The sequence below is a fragment of the Lethenteron reissneri genome, chromosome 28 (assembly GCF_015708825.2).
Source record: "Lethenteron reissneri isolate LAM-NWPU_2019-01 chromosome 28, ASM1570882v1, whole genome shotgun sequence".
NCBI lineage: Eukaryota > Metazoa > Chordata > Hyperoartia > Petromyzontiformes > Petromyzontidae > Lethenteron > Lethenteron reissneri.
The window spans coordinates 9,030,543-9,044,537 of NC_083806.1; the positions used below are offsets into that span (position 1 = coordinate 9,030,543).

The 13,995-nt window shown below is 47.3% G+C and overlaps 1 protein-coding gene across 7 annotated transcripts in view; it reads left to right on the forward strand.

Moving 5' to 3' along the window:
* Positions 1-8,166: 8,166 nt before the first annotated feature.
* Positions 8,167-13,995, forward strand: part of TPST1 (tyrosylprotein sulfotransferase 1) — a 63,421-nt gene continuing 57,592 nt past the window's right edge. For all 7 annotated transcript variants that reach the window (XM_061562044.1, XM_061562039.1, XM_061562041.1 and 4 more), the window contains exon 1: positions 8,167-8,374. The gene's annotated coding sequence lies outside the window, so the exon portion shown is untranslated. The remainder of the gene's footprint in view (positions 8,375-13,995) is intronic.

Sequence of the window (13,995 nt, forward strand, 5' to 3'; positions counted from 1 at the left end):
GTCTTCCGTGTGAAGGCGCAGTGGCATCACCGAGCGGTGCTGTTGTTTTTATTACTATTTTACCCGCTTTTATTTAACTCACTCTATCTGTTGTTGTGTCCTCAAAAAAAATTGTAACTCAATTTTTACCCACTTCCCAATGTGCTTTCGACTGCAAACTTGGTATACTTATGTCATACTGATGACACGACTATATTCTATCATAAAAAATAAAAAAACATATTTTTAAACATTTACACGCTTTTATTTCACTCTGTCTGTCGTTTTCTCAAATATTATAACTTTATTTTAACCCACTTCCCAATGTGCTACCGACTGAAAACTTGATATACTTATGTCATACTGATGCCAAGACTATATTCTATCATACAAAATAAAAAAAAACATATTTTTAAACATTTTACACGCTTTTATTTCACTATGTCTGTTGTCGTATCCTCAAATCTTGTAACTCAATTTTAACCCACTTCCCAATGTCGTATCGACTGCAAACTTGGTATACGTGTATCATACTGACGACAATACTATATTCTATCATTTAAAATAAAAAATGTATATTATTTTTACGATCATTTTTACGGGTCGAATTGTCCACGCTCAACTGACGTTGGCTGTAACTCACCACTGTCCCTTACGTTGTGGCAAGCTTCGGGGCCACTTCCTGGAGTCGTGGAGTTCTGCCATTACTAGTGCATTTCATTAAAGCGTGTTTAAAAAAAAGTATTTTTAAATATAACTTTTACGTAACGTACCAAACTGCAACAATCTATAGCTTTGATGCTGCTAATCCTGCATAATGCACGGGCATAAGTAGTGCTATTCACATACCTGCATTTCCCATAAATATGCTAAATTCCTCTTGATATGCAAATTATTTTGTCAAGGCGCCCTTTCCCCCCCCCCTTCCAACCCAGCTTAAATATATGCTCCAAGCATGGTGCTGTTTCATTCAGACGCTATCGCCTCGACAGACCTGGTCTTCACCTGAGGACGGCTGCTTGCGTTGTGGCCTAAACGTCGTGAGAATTATTTTATTTTTATTATTTTATTACTTCCCTTCTACGTGACTTTACCGAAAGAACCAAGAAGATGAATCTATAGCTGGCCTACATTTTGCGTATCGCAGATTTAATTTGAACAGTGAACAAACAGTATGTATTCCCACCTCTGCGAGGATTGTAGATTGTTGGTGTGGAGGTTCAAGAATATTGTTGATCCCCTTCAGTCTGCCAAGTTGGGAAGGTGACGGTGAAGATGATGACATCATCATCGATGTCTTCAAACATTGTCACCATCACACCTTTGGAACCTCATGGTCCAACCCATGTGAGACTAGGCTCTAAGGAAAGCTGTCTCGGGTGTGGACCAATCAACTTCAAGGACAGTGCATACATTATCAGATTTATGTTTTTTGTTTGCATTATGACTGCAGGTATTGTGGTCTATGCAAACATGACTCCTTGTAAAAAAGGTGTCAGTTTTGTTGCCAGATAGAAGGGTAAAAAAACAATCATCATTGTCACCATCATCATCAATAAAATGTCATCGCCATCACCACCCCTCATGTAGAAGCCCCACAAGCAGATAATGGTGTATACGTTTAGCACCTCTGCTCTTTCTCTAATCCACTAAATTGTAGATTGTAGGAAGGGCAAATCTGTGGGTTACAGAAGCGTGGTTCGATCCGAGCTTGCGGATAATAGGCGCAAGAGATGTGCTGGCCACGACTAAGAGGGATTCCGCTCGCCGTTTGTTGGTTCCAAGGTGCAGCGACACCATCAACCTCGCTGAAACTTGGCAATGTGGCTTAATCATGGGGGCGCCTGAAGGCAAGCTTCAAATCCAGACCTGCATTGGTGCTGACTCGATTGCGTTGGCACAAACATCGCGTGCTCAGCGCTCCGTTAATATTTTCATATCAAAATGTGCATCTTTGGGATGGCATTTCTCTGGACAAAGTTGTTGTCAGAATTAAAAATCAAACTCCCCTGGTCCAATAGTTTATGAATATACTTTTGTATCATCTTATTCACAGGCTTTATTGCAATTGACGTTAACAGTGTACAGGCGTTTTAAAAACGGCTAACTTCCACTAGAATATTTAAGTGCACTTGATCAATCTTCACTGCCCACGTGGAAATTTGTGTTCACGTCAAAAGGAATGAGAGACTTCGAATTCGGCCGATGCTGGTGTGAAACATGACAGATACAGTTGAAAGAGTGGACATCCTAATTTATTCACCAGAATTAGACGCAATGAGACACCCGGTTCCCCAGCCATAACACACGCGGGATTTCAGCAGCGCCTTTCGTTTTCACTAATTTAAACCGAGGCGCTGGGTTTCCCGCTCCACTTCAGCACTCTTTCGCAGAAGTCATTTGATTAACAACTTAATAATGCCACCACTTTCATTTTAATTTAAAGTTCCAAAACTTTTTTCGTGCTCAAACATATTCATGCAAACGGTTGATGTTCACGTATCAACGAGATTACGCCTAATTGCTCCGTCTTCTGTTTGATGCTCTTGAATTTGTAGTTTTCTCACCAGAGGAGGCACTCTTGAAGCTTTTTCATCTTTTCCAATTAGTTTTTTTCTTCCTCGGGGATATTTTGGTCGGTTCTTGACACTTGTAATATTGCGATCGTACATATGATGGCTTTTCCTAAAATGTTATGGCTGACAGCATTGTGGAAGGTGAAAGTAAGTATATGGGCCTGTGTGCGTAGATGGTAAACGGTGGCAAGATCGGCCTCTATGGACGAGTTCCCGTGAAGGACGCTACTGGACGGTTGGAGGCAGTCGCCCTCCAACAACAACGGAGGGCAGAGGAGCGACGCTCACAACAACGGGCGGAGCGGCGGGTGGCTAAAATTGAACAAGTTGGCATAGTGGGGGGCACAGCTGGTGCATCTCAGTCAACCCACACTTGAAGTGGCCTTCGACACTTCACCTGGCCTCGGAGTGTACCTGGCCTGGTACAAGCACAGTGGCGAATGGCGGCGGCTGTTGTAGTTGCGGGTGGTGAGTGGTGTTGCAATGGTTCACTTTCTGCTGCATGATCTCAGGCGACTCATGCTTGATACCTGGTTGTGAAGAACACCAGCGGGAATGAGTATCTGAATATACCCAACGTCTTACACAGATTGACACAGCCTAATATAAGTATCTGGTACGGTGAGCCAAAGCGAAAACTGGGGACACACAGACAGTTGGGGCATGCATGGTGCAGGCCACACCACCCTCTCATATTCATGCACGTCTCACGAAATGCCCTCTAAATAGCACTTTTCCAAGATCCTCAACAAAAACTAGGGATATTTGTAAACCTGATTATTTGAGAATTGAACCTTGCTAGAACTTAGGGAGATGAAGTAGCTTACCTTTAACAATGCCGTGGTTGACTGAAGAGACGGCTTGTTATTTTGTTTATATTTTAATGACATGGAGCGTTGGTGTAGTGGTTAGTGCCTTGGACTATGAACCCAACAACCTCAATTTGATTCTCAACCACGGGTAACATCACGAACACTATTTAAACGGTTGTTTTTATTTGACTAGGTAAAGCCCACAGAGAGATATATAGCTATTTTCCAGAAGCGACCTGACTATCACAAATGATAGGCTCAACGAAGTGGCTTATCACGTGGAAATGTATTGCAGCCAAATACCCTAAACGCGTGTTTATAAATCTGGAGGGAAAAACCGGAGGACCCGGAGAAATCTACGCGACCACGGGGGGAGCGACACGCAAACTCCAAATATACAGACTTCAGGGTCGGGATCGAACCCATGACCTCTCGTGTACCAGGCGAGGTGATTAACTTCAGTGGTGAGTGACGCATGAACTGGTTCTGGGCCAGAGGTCGCAACCGGGTACCCGATACCCGTACCCTACCCCAGGGGCGGTTTCTTCATTAGGGCGATTGGGCGACGCACCACCAATGTCATTCAACCACAGAGTCACGCGAGCCGTCACTGTGCCTCTGGATATAGTCTAATCAGCGTCATGTCACGTTCTGTGGAGTACCGCCTCTTTTTGGGCGATTTCACTCAGGCTGAGAATCGCCCCGAGTGGCCCCATAGACTTACATTCAAAGATGTTTTTTTTCGACCGGGGGGCGCTGCAATGCATTCTCTATGGCTTCCGGGAAGGCTTGCCCTAACGTGCTTACGTCATCATACGTGCTTACTTCATCATGCGTAAGCACGTTTCATCCAACAATATAATTTGTGGCCACCTAGTGGAATCTTTAATAAAATAAACTTGAGTGGTTTCTTTTAATAGAGAGTATAGAAACAAACAGGATGTATTGTAAGAGTCACTTTATTTTTCATTAATATTAAAGAAGTGAAGTTGCCTTTACATGCTTAAGCTGTTAATTTATCCATTGCATGGGTGGACCTTATCCTTATCAATCATCCAGACATTTGCCCCCCCCTGAGAGATTTTGCAGGAGCCGCCACTGCCCTACCCGATATCCAGCTACCGGTACCCGGCCGGGTACGGGTACGGGTAGGCCGTGAGTCACTGGTGAGTAACCGTTTGTCACTCATTTCGGGTAAGGTACGGGTAGGGAACGGGTACCCGTACCCGGCCAGGTACGGGTACCCATTTGCGACCCTGGTGCGGCCGGGTACGGGTACGGGTAAGGAATCAAAACCCGTTTGCGACCTCTGCTCTGGGCTGTTCCCCTTCACCACCATGTACTGACCAAACAACCCCCGTGACCGATGCACGGCTTGGGGAGGTCTTCATACCTTCATCCAGCAGTTGCGTTTAAAAACGGCTGAAAGGATGACAACATTAATTTGTCATTAAGTGGCCGGCAATGTTAAAAAGCTGCGTAAGGTTTTGGACTATCGTGGTGGTGGTCAAATATTGTCCGGCTCTCACAGCTGATGGCTCCGTGTCCTGCTCGCACTCGCATCAGACGCACGCTTTGGCGCTGCCCTGCGACGGTAGTGCAGCCCAGAATCCTAATAGCCTTCACTGTGACGCGTGGCTCCGTGTGATAAAGTACGAGACTTGCAGCATAATTGTGGATATCCGTGCTGCGCGCGCGTGACGGTGTGGAGGCAGCACTTGTGAGCTTTGTTAAACTACAGTGGCAGTAGATCGCCCTGGCACTTTGAGAATCACTCAACATTTTAAATCTACATCACACGCGTTTCCAACATTTGGTACGCGATAATTGAGCAAAAGGTGACTGGACAAATTACAATTAAAGGCTGAAAAATAAGAAGAGAGTTATTCCTGTGGTTTGAGTAGCATGTATTGGTGTACCAACTATATAGAACTACCTCCCTGAACACATTGTCAACGAACTCACTGATTCTGGTCTTCGTGCTTTCAAATGGCGAGCTCACAACATGGACATCTCCTAGCTTCACCACACGCCCTGTAGGACTGAGTTTTTGAGCTGCAGTGAACTAATAATCATGCTGATTATATGTACTGTCTCATATGGCTATTGTTCACAATTGCACATGATAAAAAGACCAGTAAATGTCAAAGGGCATTTTTAAAATGTCACTCACCCAAACCATTTCTCCTGTGCCCTTTGCCCTGTGGAAGTCATTGAGAATGTCCCCGACCGTAACTTTGGAACCTTTTCACTCTGGAATCTTGAGAAGCCCTCTGAGCCTGGTGTTACGTTGCTGTGTCACCACGAAAAAAAATGTTGGCAAGGTTGGTTAAAGCGTTTTGGGAGATATAATCGTTGCCGAAAAAGATCACTGCTAAAGCAAAGTTTGACTTTGGTAAAGAAGAGAAAATTAGAATGCCCAAATTTAAATATTGTAGCTAATACAAATCTCTATTGCTGGGTTCTCCTGTACAATGTGTTCACCGACGCTTGTAACAATAGGTACATATGAAAATCATCCGAGGTTGAATCAACCTTGAAAACGGCACCTGAATTCCAATATAATGGCGATCCTGATCAAGAGCAGTGAGTTTTGTGCAGATGATGTTCCTTTGAGAGAATAGGCCAGAGGTGCATGTTATACCTGGTGGAATAAATATAAATGCAATGGAAAGCAACTAACATTGAATTTCAAAAAGATGGTTTAGCTTTTGCTTCCATCGAAACTCATCTTACTGTCCTCCTTCATACTCTTCCCATTGTCCGTGCTCCAGAATCATTCGTGGACCTTCCTATAGGAGGTGGACCGGTAAATTCATTCCATTGCGCATACGAAAGCTATGATAACGATGTAATATTGGGGGTTGCGACAATTGAATTCTGATAATTCAGTTATCCGTGGGCTTCACTCGACGAGAATTTACCTACAAGTACGTTCCTCTCCCCATTATCCAGACAAGAACACGAAAGCAAAAAAAACGATTGTCCCAAAACTCGTTATCCGTGACTGGCGTCACTCCTATCATCCGTGGGTCAGAATCTCTCTGAGAACATTCCCATTTATCCATGTGCCAAAGGTTCCCATTATCCGTAGAAAATCACGGATAAGGAAAACCAAACGAAAGTGGTTGCGGCGAAAACCTAATTCGCAGGTAGAGGAAAATAACTCCACAATTTGTGGATAAAATAAGTTATTGTATTTTCCTGGATGTTGCCTACCTACCTGTAAACACTGCATTGTGGATAAGTGAGATGCCACTGGATCAGTCCACGTTTCACGTTCGTACTGTATTACGCAACATATATATTGTTTAGCTTTTGCAAAATGGAACGACCGCATTTCACACGTGGCTATAATTTACATAGCGTCCAAACGCAAACACACCTACAGCCTATAAAAAGCGATGAGTATGGCATCATTGTTGCGACGTTTGAATATTTATAGATATAGATGTTCGATTTTCGACATTTAATAAACGGATTTATTACATCCTCAATTATCAGCAGAAAATATGGCACAGTCGTGCACATCACAACAAACGTAGTCTTAGTTCTTGACTTGTACAAGACAAACAGAATATCAACCTCACGAGGCTCTAGAGTCTAGAGCATTCCAAAGAACAAAAATTTGCCACAAACACTGCATTGTGTATTACATTCAACACATCATCTTCAAAGAGATGTGTTGAACATAATAGTTTGCTTGTTGGCGAATCAATGATGCTGCCGAAATTACGCTCACCCGGGACGGCCGTGGGTAAAAATAAGAATTTTATGTTAACGTTGGGGAGCCATTTATACAAACGTGACATCTGGTCTGCTAATTGTTATTCGTGTATTCTGCACAACGACGCTGATTGAGTCGTGTGTAATGCACTTTAGGCAGTGTTAGCGTCGAACTCGGATCCATATTTTAAGAGAGAGCATCCTCCTGTGCTAAACGTCTGGAAGTTTCACCAACGCAGAGGAGTTACCAGTGGCTGGTAAAATTTCGCCCACCAGGAAATTCCGCGGGACCCCGATGAATTGTGGAAAAAAAAGTTTTAAAAAATGTGTATTTAATTGTGCGTCGGAGAGGAAAATATATACGCGAGGGGGTATTGCTGCTGGCCTATGCATTGCACCCATCACAAACTCACATTGCTTCTATACAACTGCGTATGCGACGAAGCGTGGTGGGGGGGATGAGAGGGCGGGGACCGGGGGGCGAGGGGGAGCGGGGGGGCGAGGGGATGAGGGGGGACGGGGGGGACGGGGGGGCGAGGAGGTGGGGGGACGAGGGGGGGGCGAGGGAGGGCGGGGCGACGAGGGGGGACGAGGGGGAGGGGACGAGAGGGAGGGGGGGGACGAGGGGGGGCGGGGCGAGACGGGGGGACGAGGGGGAGGGGACGAGGGGGGGACGAGGGGGGGGACGAGGGGGGGACGAGGGGGGGGACGAGGGGGGGACGAGGGGGGGACGAGGGGGGGGGGACGAGGGGGGGACGAGGGGGGGGGGACGAGGGGGGGAGAGGGGGGACGAGGGGGGGTGAGACGAGGGGGAGAGGGGGGGGAGAAGGGGGGGACGAGGGGGGGGGGACGAGGGGGGGACGAGGGGGAGGGGACGAGGGGGGGACGAGGGGGGGGGGACGAGGGGGGGGGGACGAGGGGGGGGGGACGAGGGGGAGAGGGGGGGGACGAGGGGGGGTGAGACGAGGGGGGGGTGACGAGGGGTGCGGGGGACGCGCGGGGGGGAGGGGCAACGAGGGGGCGGGGCTTGTACAGCCCAACCCCCCCCACCCCCCATCTCCCCGGCTCGTCTGCGTTGTTCTCCGCGCACGTGTGTGCGTGTGCCGGTGCGTGCCGGTGTGTGTCTGCGTGTCTGTGCCGGTGTGTGTCTGTGTGTGTCTCTGTGTGTGTGAGAGAGTATAAATGTGCGGCGTCTGCGGGTCGTCACACATTATTTTTCCCCGTCGTGCTCAACGGAACAGCGAGCGAACATCCTCGTCCGCGCTGCCACGGCAGCGTCTGGTAAGTCTCCTCGCCTCGACAGCTACCCCCGTGCCTAGCCGCGTGTGTTTACACACACCAACAACTACAACATACACACCAACAACAACAACACACACACCAACAACAACAACACACCAACAACAACACACACACAACAACAACACACCAACAACACACACACCCACCAACAACACACACCCACCAACAACACACACACCAACAACATACACACGCGCCAACAACAACACACCAACAACATACACACCAACAACAACACACACCACCAACAACACACACACCAACAACATACACACGCGCCAACAACAACACACCAACAACATACACACCAACAACAACACACACACCACCAACAACACACACACCCACCAACATACACACCAACAACAACACACACACCACCAACAACACACACCACAACAACACACGCGCCAACAACACACACCACAACAACACACGCGCCAACAACACACACCAACAACAACACACACACCAACAACAACACACACCAACAACACACACCAACAACAACAACACAGACACACCAACAACACACGCGCCAACAACACAGACACACCAACAACATACACACCAACAACAACACAGACACACCAACAACATACACACCACCAACAACACACACACCACCAACAACACACACACCAACAACAACACACACACCACCAATAACACACACAACAACAACACACACCACCACCAACAACACACGCGCCAACAACACCAACAACACACACCAACAACAACACACACACACCAACAACAACACAACCAACAACACACACACACCAACAACACAACACACGCCACCAACAACACACACACACCAACAACACACACACCAACAACACACACACACCAACAACACACACCACCAACAACACACACACCAACAACAACACACACACCACCAATAACACACACAACAACAACACACACCACCACCAACAACACACACCAACAACAACACACACACACCAACAACAACACACACACCAACAACACACACACACCAACAACACACACACCAACAACACACACGCCACCAACAACACACACGCCACCAACAACACACACACACCAACAACACACACACACCAACAACACACACACACCAACAACACACACACACCAACAACACACACACCAACAACACACACACCACCAACAACAACAACACACGCCACCAACAACACACACCAACAACAACCGCCATTCGCCACGAAGTGGCGGTGACGTCACCACGACGCTTGTGCCAGGCTAGGTGCACCTTGAGGCCACACCACCAACAACACACACACACCACCACCACTAACACACACACCAACACCACACCAATAACAACACACACACTCCAACAACACACTATACACATGTACTAACACGTTGTACTAACACTACACACACTATACAATATTCTAACACTACACGGTGTACTGACGCTACACATACACTACACATGTACTAACACTCTACACCCTGTACACACACTACACACACTAACACTACACAATGTACTAACACTCTACACACTGTACTAACACACTACACAATGTACTAACACTCTACACGATGTACTAACACACTACACAATGTACTAACACTCTACACGATGTACACACACTAACACTACACATGTACTAACACACTACACGATGTACACACACTACACACACTATACTAACACTACACACACTATACTAACACTACACACACTAACACACTACACACAGGCTGTGTACTAACGCCGTAGTTGTGAGTAAAGGGGCTATCAGTACTGTAGTTGTGTGTGTGTTGGTGGATACTTGTGTTGGTGTGCGTGTGGTGTGGTATTCATAGGTGCTGCTCGCTAACAGCACTTGCCCCTACAGTCTGTCAAGGCTATACAGGGGATCTTTGTCTTTTTTATGGTGTAGCACACGTGTGTGTGGCGTGACACGTGTGTGTGTGTGTGGTGTGACACGTGTGTGTGTGTGGTGTGACACGTGTGTGTGTGTGGTGTGACGTGTGTGTGTGTGTGGTGTGACACGTGTGTGTGTGTGTGGTGTGACACGTGTGTGTGTGTGTGGTGTGTGTGTGTGTGGTGTGACACGTGTGTGTGTTTGGTGTGACACGTGTGTGTGTGTGTTTGGTGTGACACGTGTGTGTGTGTGTGGTGTGACACGTGTGTGTGTGTGTGTGGTGTGACACGTGTGTGGTGTGACACGTGTGGTGTGTGTGTGTGGTGTGACACGTGTGACACACGTGTGTGTGTGTGGTGTGACACGTGTGTGTGTTTGGTGTGACACGTGTGTGTGTGTGGTGTGACACGTGTGACACACGTGTGTGTGTGTGTGGTGTGACACGTGTGTGTGTTTGGTGTGACACGTGTGTGTGTGTGTTTGGTGTGACACGTGTGTGTGTGTGTTTGGTGTGACACGTGTGTGTGTGTGTGTGGTGTGACACGTGTGTGGTGTGACACGTGTGGTGTGTGTGTGTGGTGTGACACGTGTGACACACGTGTGTGTGTGTGTGTGGTGTGACACGTGTGTGTGTGACACACGTGTGTGTCACACACGTGTGTGCCATCTGTATGTGGTGTGACACACGTGGCATGTGTGCGCGCCACTGTATGACTGTACTTACAGTACACGGCGTGCACGTGTCACCCACACAATGTACACCCACACACGTTGCTTGTACAACAACAACAACAATGGTAGTACTCTCTATACGCACAAATAACCGGTACTGTGCTGTAACAAGTGTGTGTGTTGCGAATGCAATGCGTGCACTTTACGCTGCGTGTACTTCTAATGTATACTGCACATACGACTCTGTGTGTGTCGTATACATTGTATGTGTGTACACGACACGTGGTGCATTGCACTGTGTGTATATGGTGTGTACGCACTGTGTGTATATGGTGTGTGTATGTGGTGTGTACGCACTGTGTGTGTATGTGGTGTGTACGCACTGTGTGTGTATGTGGTGTGTACGCACTGTGTGTGTATGTGGTGTGTACGCACTGTGTGTGTATGTGGTGTGTACGCACTGTGTGTGTATGTGGTGTGTACGCACTGTGTGTGTATGTGGTGTGTACGCACTGTGTGTGTATGTGGTGTGTACGCACTGTGTGTGTATGTGGTGTGTACGCACTGTGTGTGTATGTGGTGTGTACGCACTGTGTGTGTATGTGGTGTGTACGCACTGTGTGTGTATGTGGTGTGTACGCACTGTGTGTGTATGTGGTGTGTACGCACTGTGTGTGTATGTGGTGTGTACGCACTGTGTGTGTATGTGGTGTGTACGCACTGTGTGTGTATGTGGTGTGTACGCACTGTGTGTGTATGTGGTGTGTACGCACTGTGTGTGTATGTGGTGTGTACGCACTGTGTGTGTATGTGGTGTGTACGCACTGTGTGTGTATGTGGTGTGTACGCACTGTGTGTGTATGTGGTGTGTACGCACTGTGTGTATGTGGTGTGTACGCACTGTGTGTATGTGGTGTGTACGCACTGTGTGTATGTGGTGTGTACGCACTGTGTGTATGTGGTGTGTACGCACTGTGTGTATGTGGTGTGTACGCACTGTGTGTATGTGGTGTGTACGCACTGCGTGTATGTGGTGTGTAGGCACTGCGTGTATGTGGTGTGTAGGCACTGCGTGTGTATGTGGTGTGTAGGCACTGCGTGTGTATGTGGTGTGTAGGCACTGCGTGTGTATGTGGTGTGTAGGCACTGCGTGTGTATGTGGTGTGTAGGCACTGCGTGTGTATGTGGTGTGTACGCACTGCGTGTGTATGTGGTGTGTACGCACTGCGTGTGTATGTGGTGTGTACGCACTGCGTGTGTATGTGGTGTGTACGCACTGCGTGTGTATATGGTGTGTACGCACTGCGTGTGTATATGGTGTGTACGCACTGCGTGTGTATATGGTGTGTACGCACTGCGTGTGTATGTGGTGTGTACGCACTGCGTGTGTATGTACGCACTGCGTATGTGGTATGTACGCACTGCGTGTGTGTATAGTGTGTACGCACTGTGTATATGGTGTGTACATACTGTGTATATGGTGTGTACACACTGCACTGTGTGTATATGGTGTGTATACGGTGTGTGTGTGTATATGGTGTGTGCACATTCTTGCCGTGATGTGACGCATTGTGAGTTTATATTCAGCGCTGTGCTGCGCGTGCGTCTGTTTTATTACGGTGCCACCAGGTGACGATTATCTGAACATCGCCACTGGGGAGACAAAGGCGGCCGGGGGTGGTGCTGGCCACCCACCCCCTCTGTGCGCCGTGCCGGCCTTCATAGGTGCTACTCGCTAACAGCACTTGCCCCAAACAGTCTGTTAGGTCTGTGTGTGTGTGTGCATGCAATGTGTACGTGTGCGCATGTTGTGTGTGTCATTGTCAATGCCTCTCTCTGTGTGTGTGTATTCGGTGTGTATACATTATAATATCTGCGTGTATGCTTCAGTGCACCGTGGAAAATTCTCTACGCTGCTGTAGCAGGCTGGACGTAGAATACTTGGTGTCTGTGAAGGATCTCACCGCCCCGAAACCACATTGGAGGGGGGTGGAAGCTGTCAAGGCTGATTCTTCATCGTTCCTGGCAAGACGATGTTGAACAATCCTCGCCAAGACTTTTCGGTTTCACAATGATGGTATTACAATCGATTGCATTCTCGCCCCTGCCCCTCCTCTGTAAAGGGGGAGAAAAAACCGGGGCAACCACTAGGGCAGGATGCCATTCTAATCCCGCAGAAGATGTCCCGAGAAATTCTGTCGCATAAAAATAATAACAATAATTCAGATGTATAGTTGTGCATTCCATCCTCGGATTCCCAAATGTGCAATGCATTAGCAGTATGAAACAAAAACAGAACCAGGGGCAACCGACCAAGCTAAAAAATGAACCCGTAAAAACAAAGTTTTTCACTATACATCCTTTATATGCATGGCGGCTAGAGTACTCTCGTCCTCTGGCTTGAGATGGCTGCAACCTATGGGTCAGATGATTGCCTGCCACCATTAAGCAATTGGTAATTAAATATAAAAAAAAATTCCTAAAATGTAGAAAATTTTGGGAAAAAATTTTCACGAAAATAAATTGTCACGCATAACGAGTCTGTGTGCAAAATGTCAGCTCGATTGGATCACGGGAAGTGGGTTAAAAAACGACCGAAAGATTTTCACGGTCGTAAGCGCGCAAGCAAGCAAGTGAACTTAATATAAAGGATTTAAAAAATGAAGGCCACTTTAAAGAGATGGTTTGTCAAAGCAGACTTAAATATATCGACCGACTCCGATTGCCCAGATTTCAAGTGGCAAGGCGTTCCATAGGTTGGCTGCCACGCTAACAAAAAGCCCGATCACAGAAAGAGCGCAACCTACAGACCTGGGAGTGCTGAGCAGTTGTAGATCCGAAGATCTTAAGGACCTTGATGGAATGTGTAAATGTATTCGTTTCTGAAAGTTACGTGGGGTGGTGAGCCCTTTTTAAAGCCGTATAGGTGAATAGCAGTATCTCAAAATCCACTCGGAAATTGACTGGTACCATACCTGTCGACCCATACTGTTTACCCGTATTCTAGTACAGGAAAATTGAGTTTCGGGT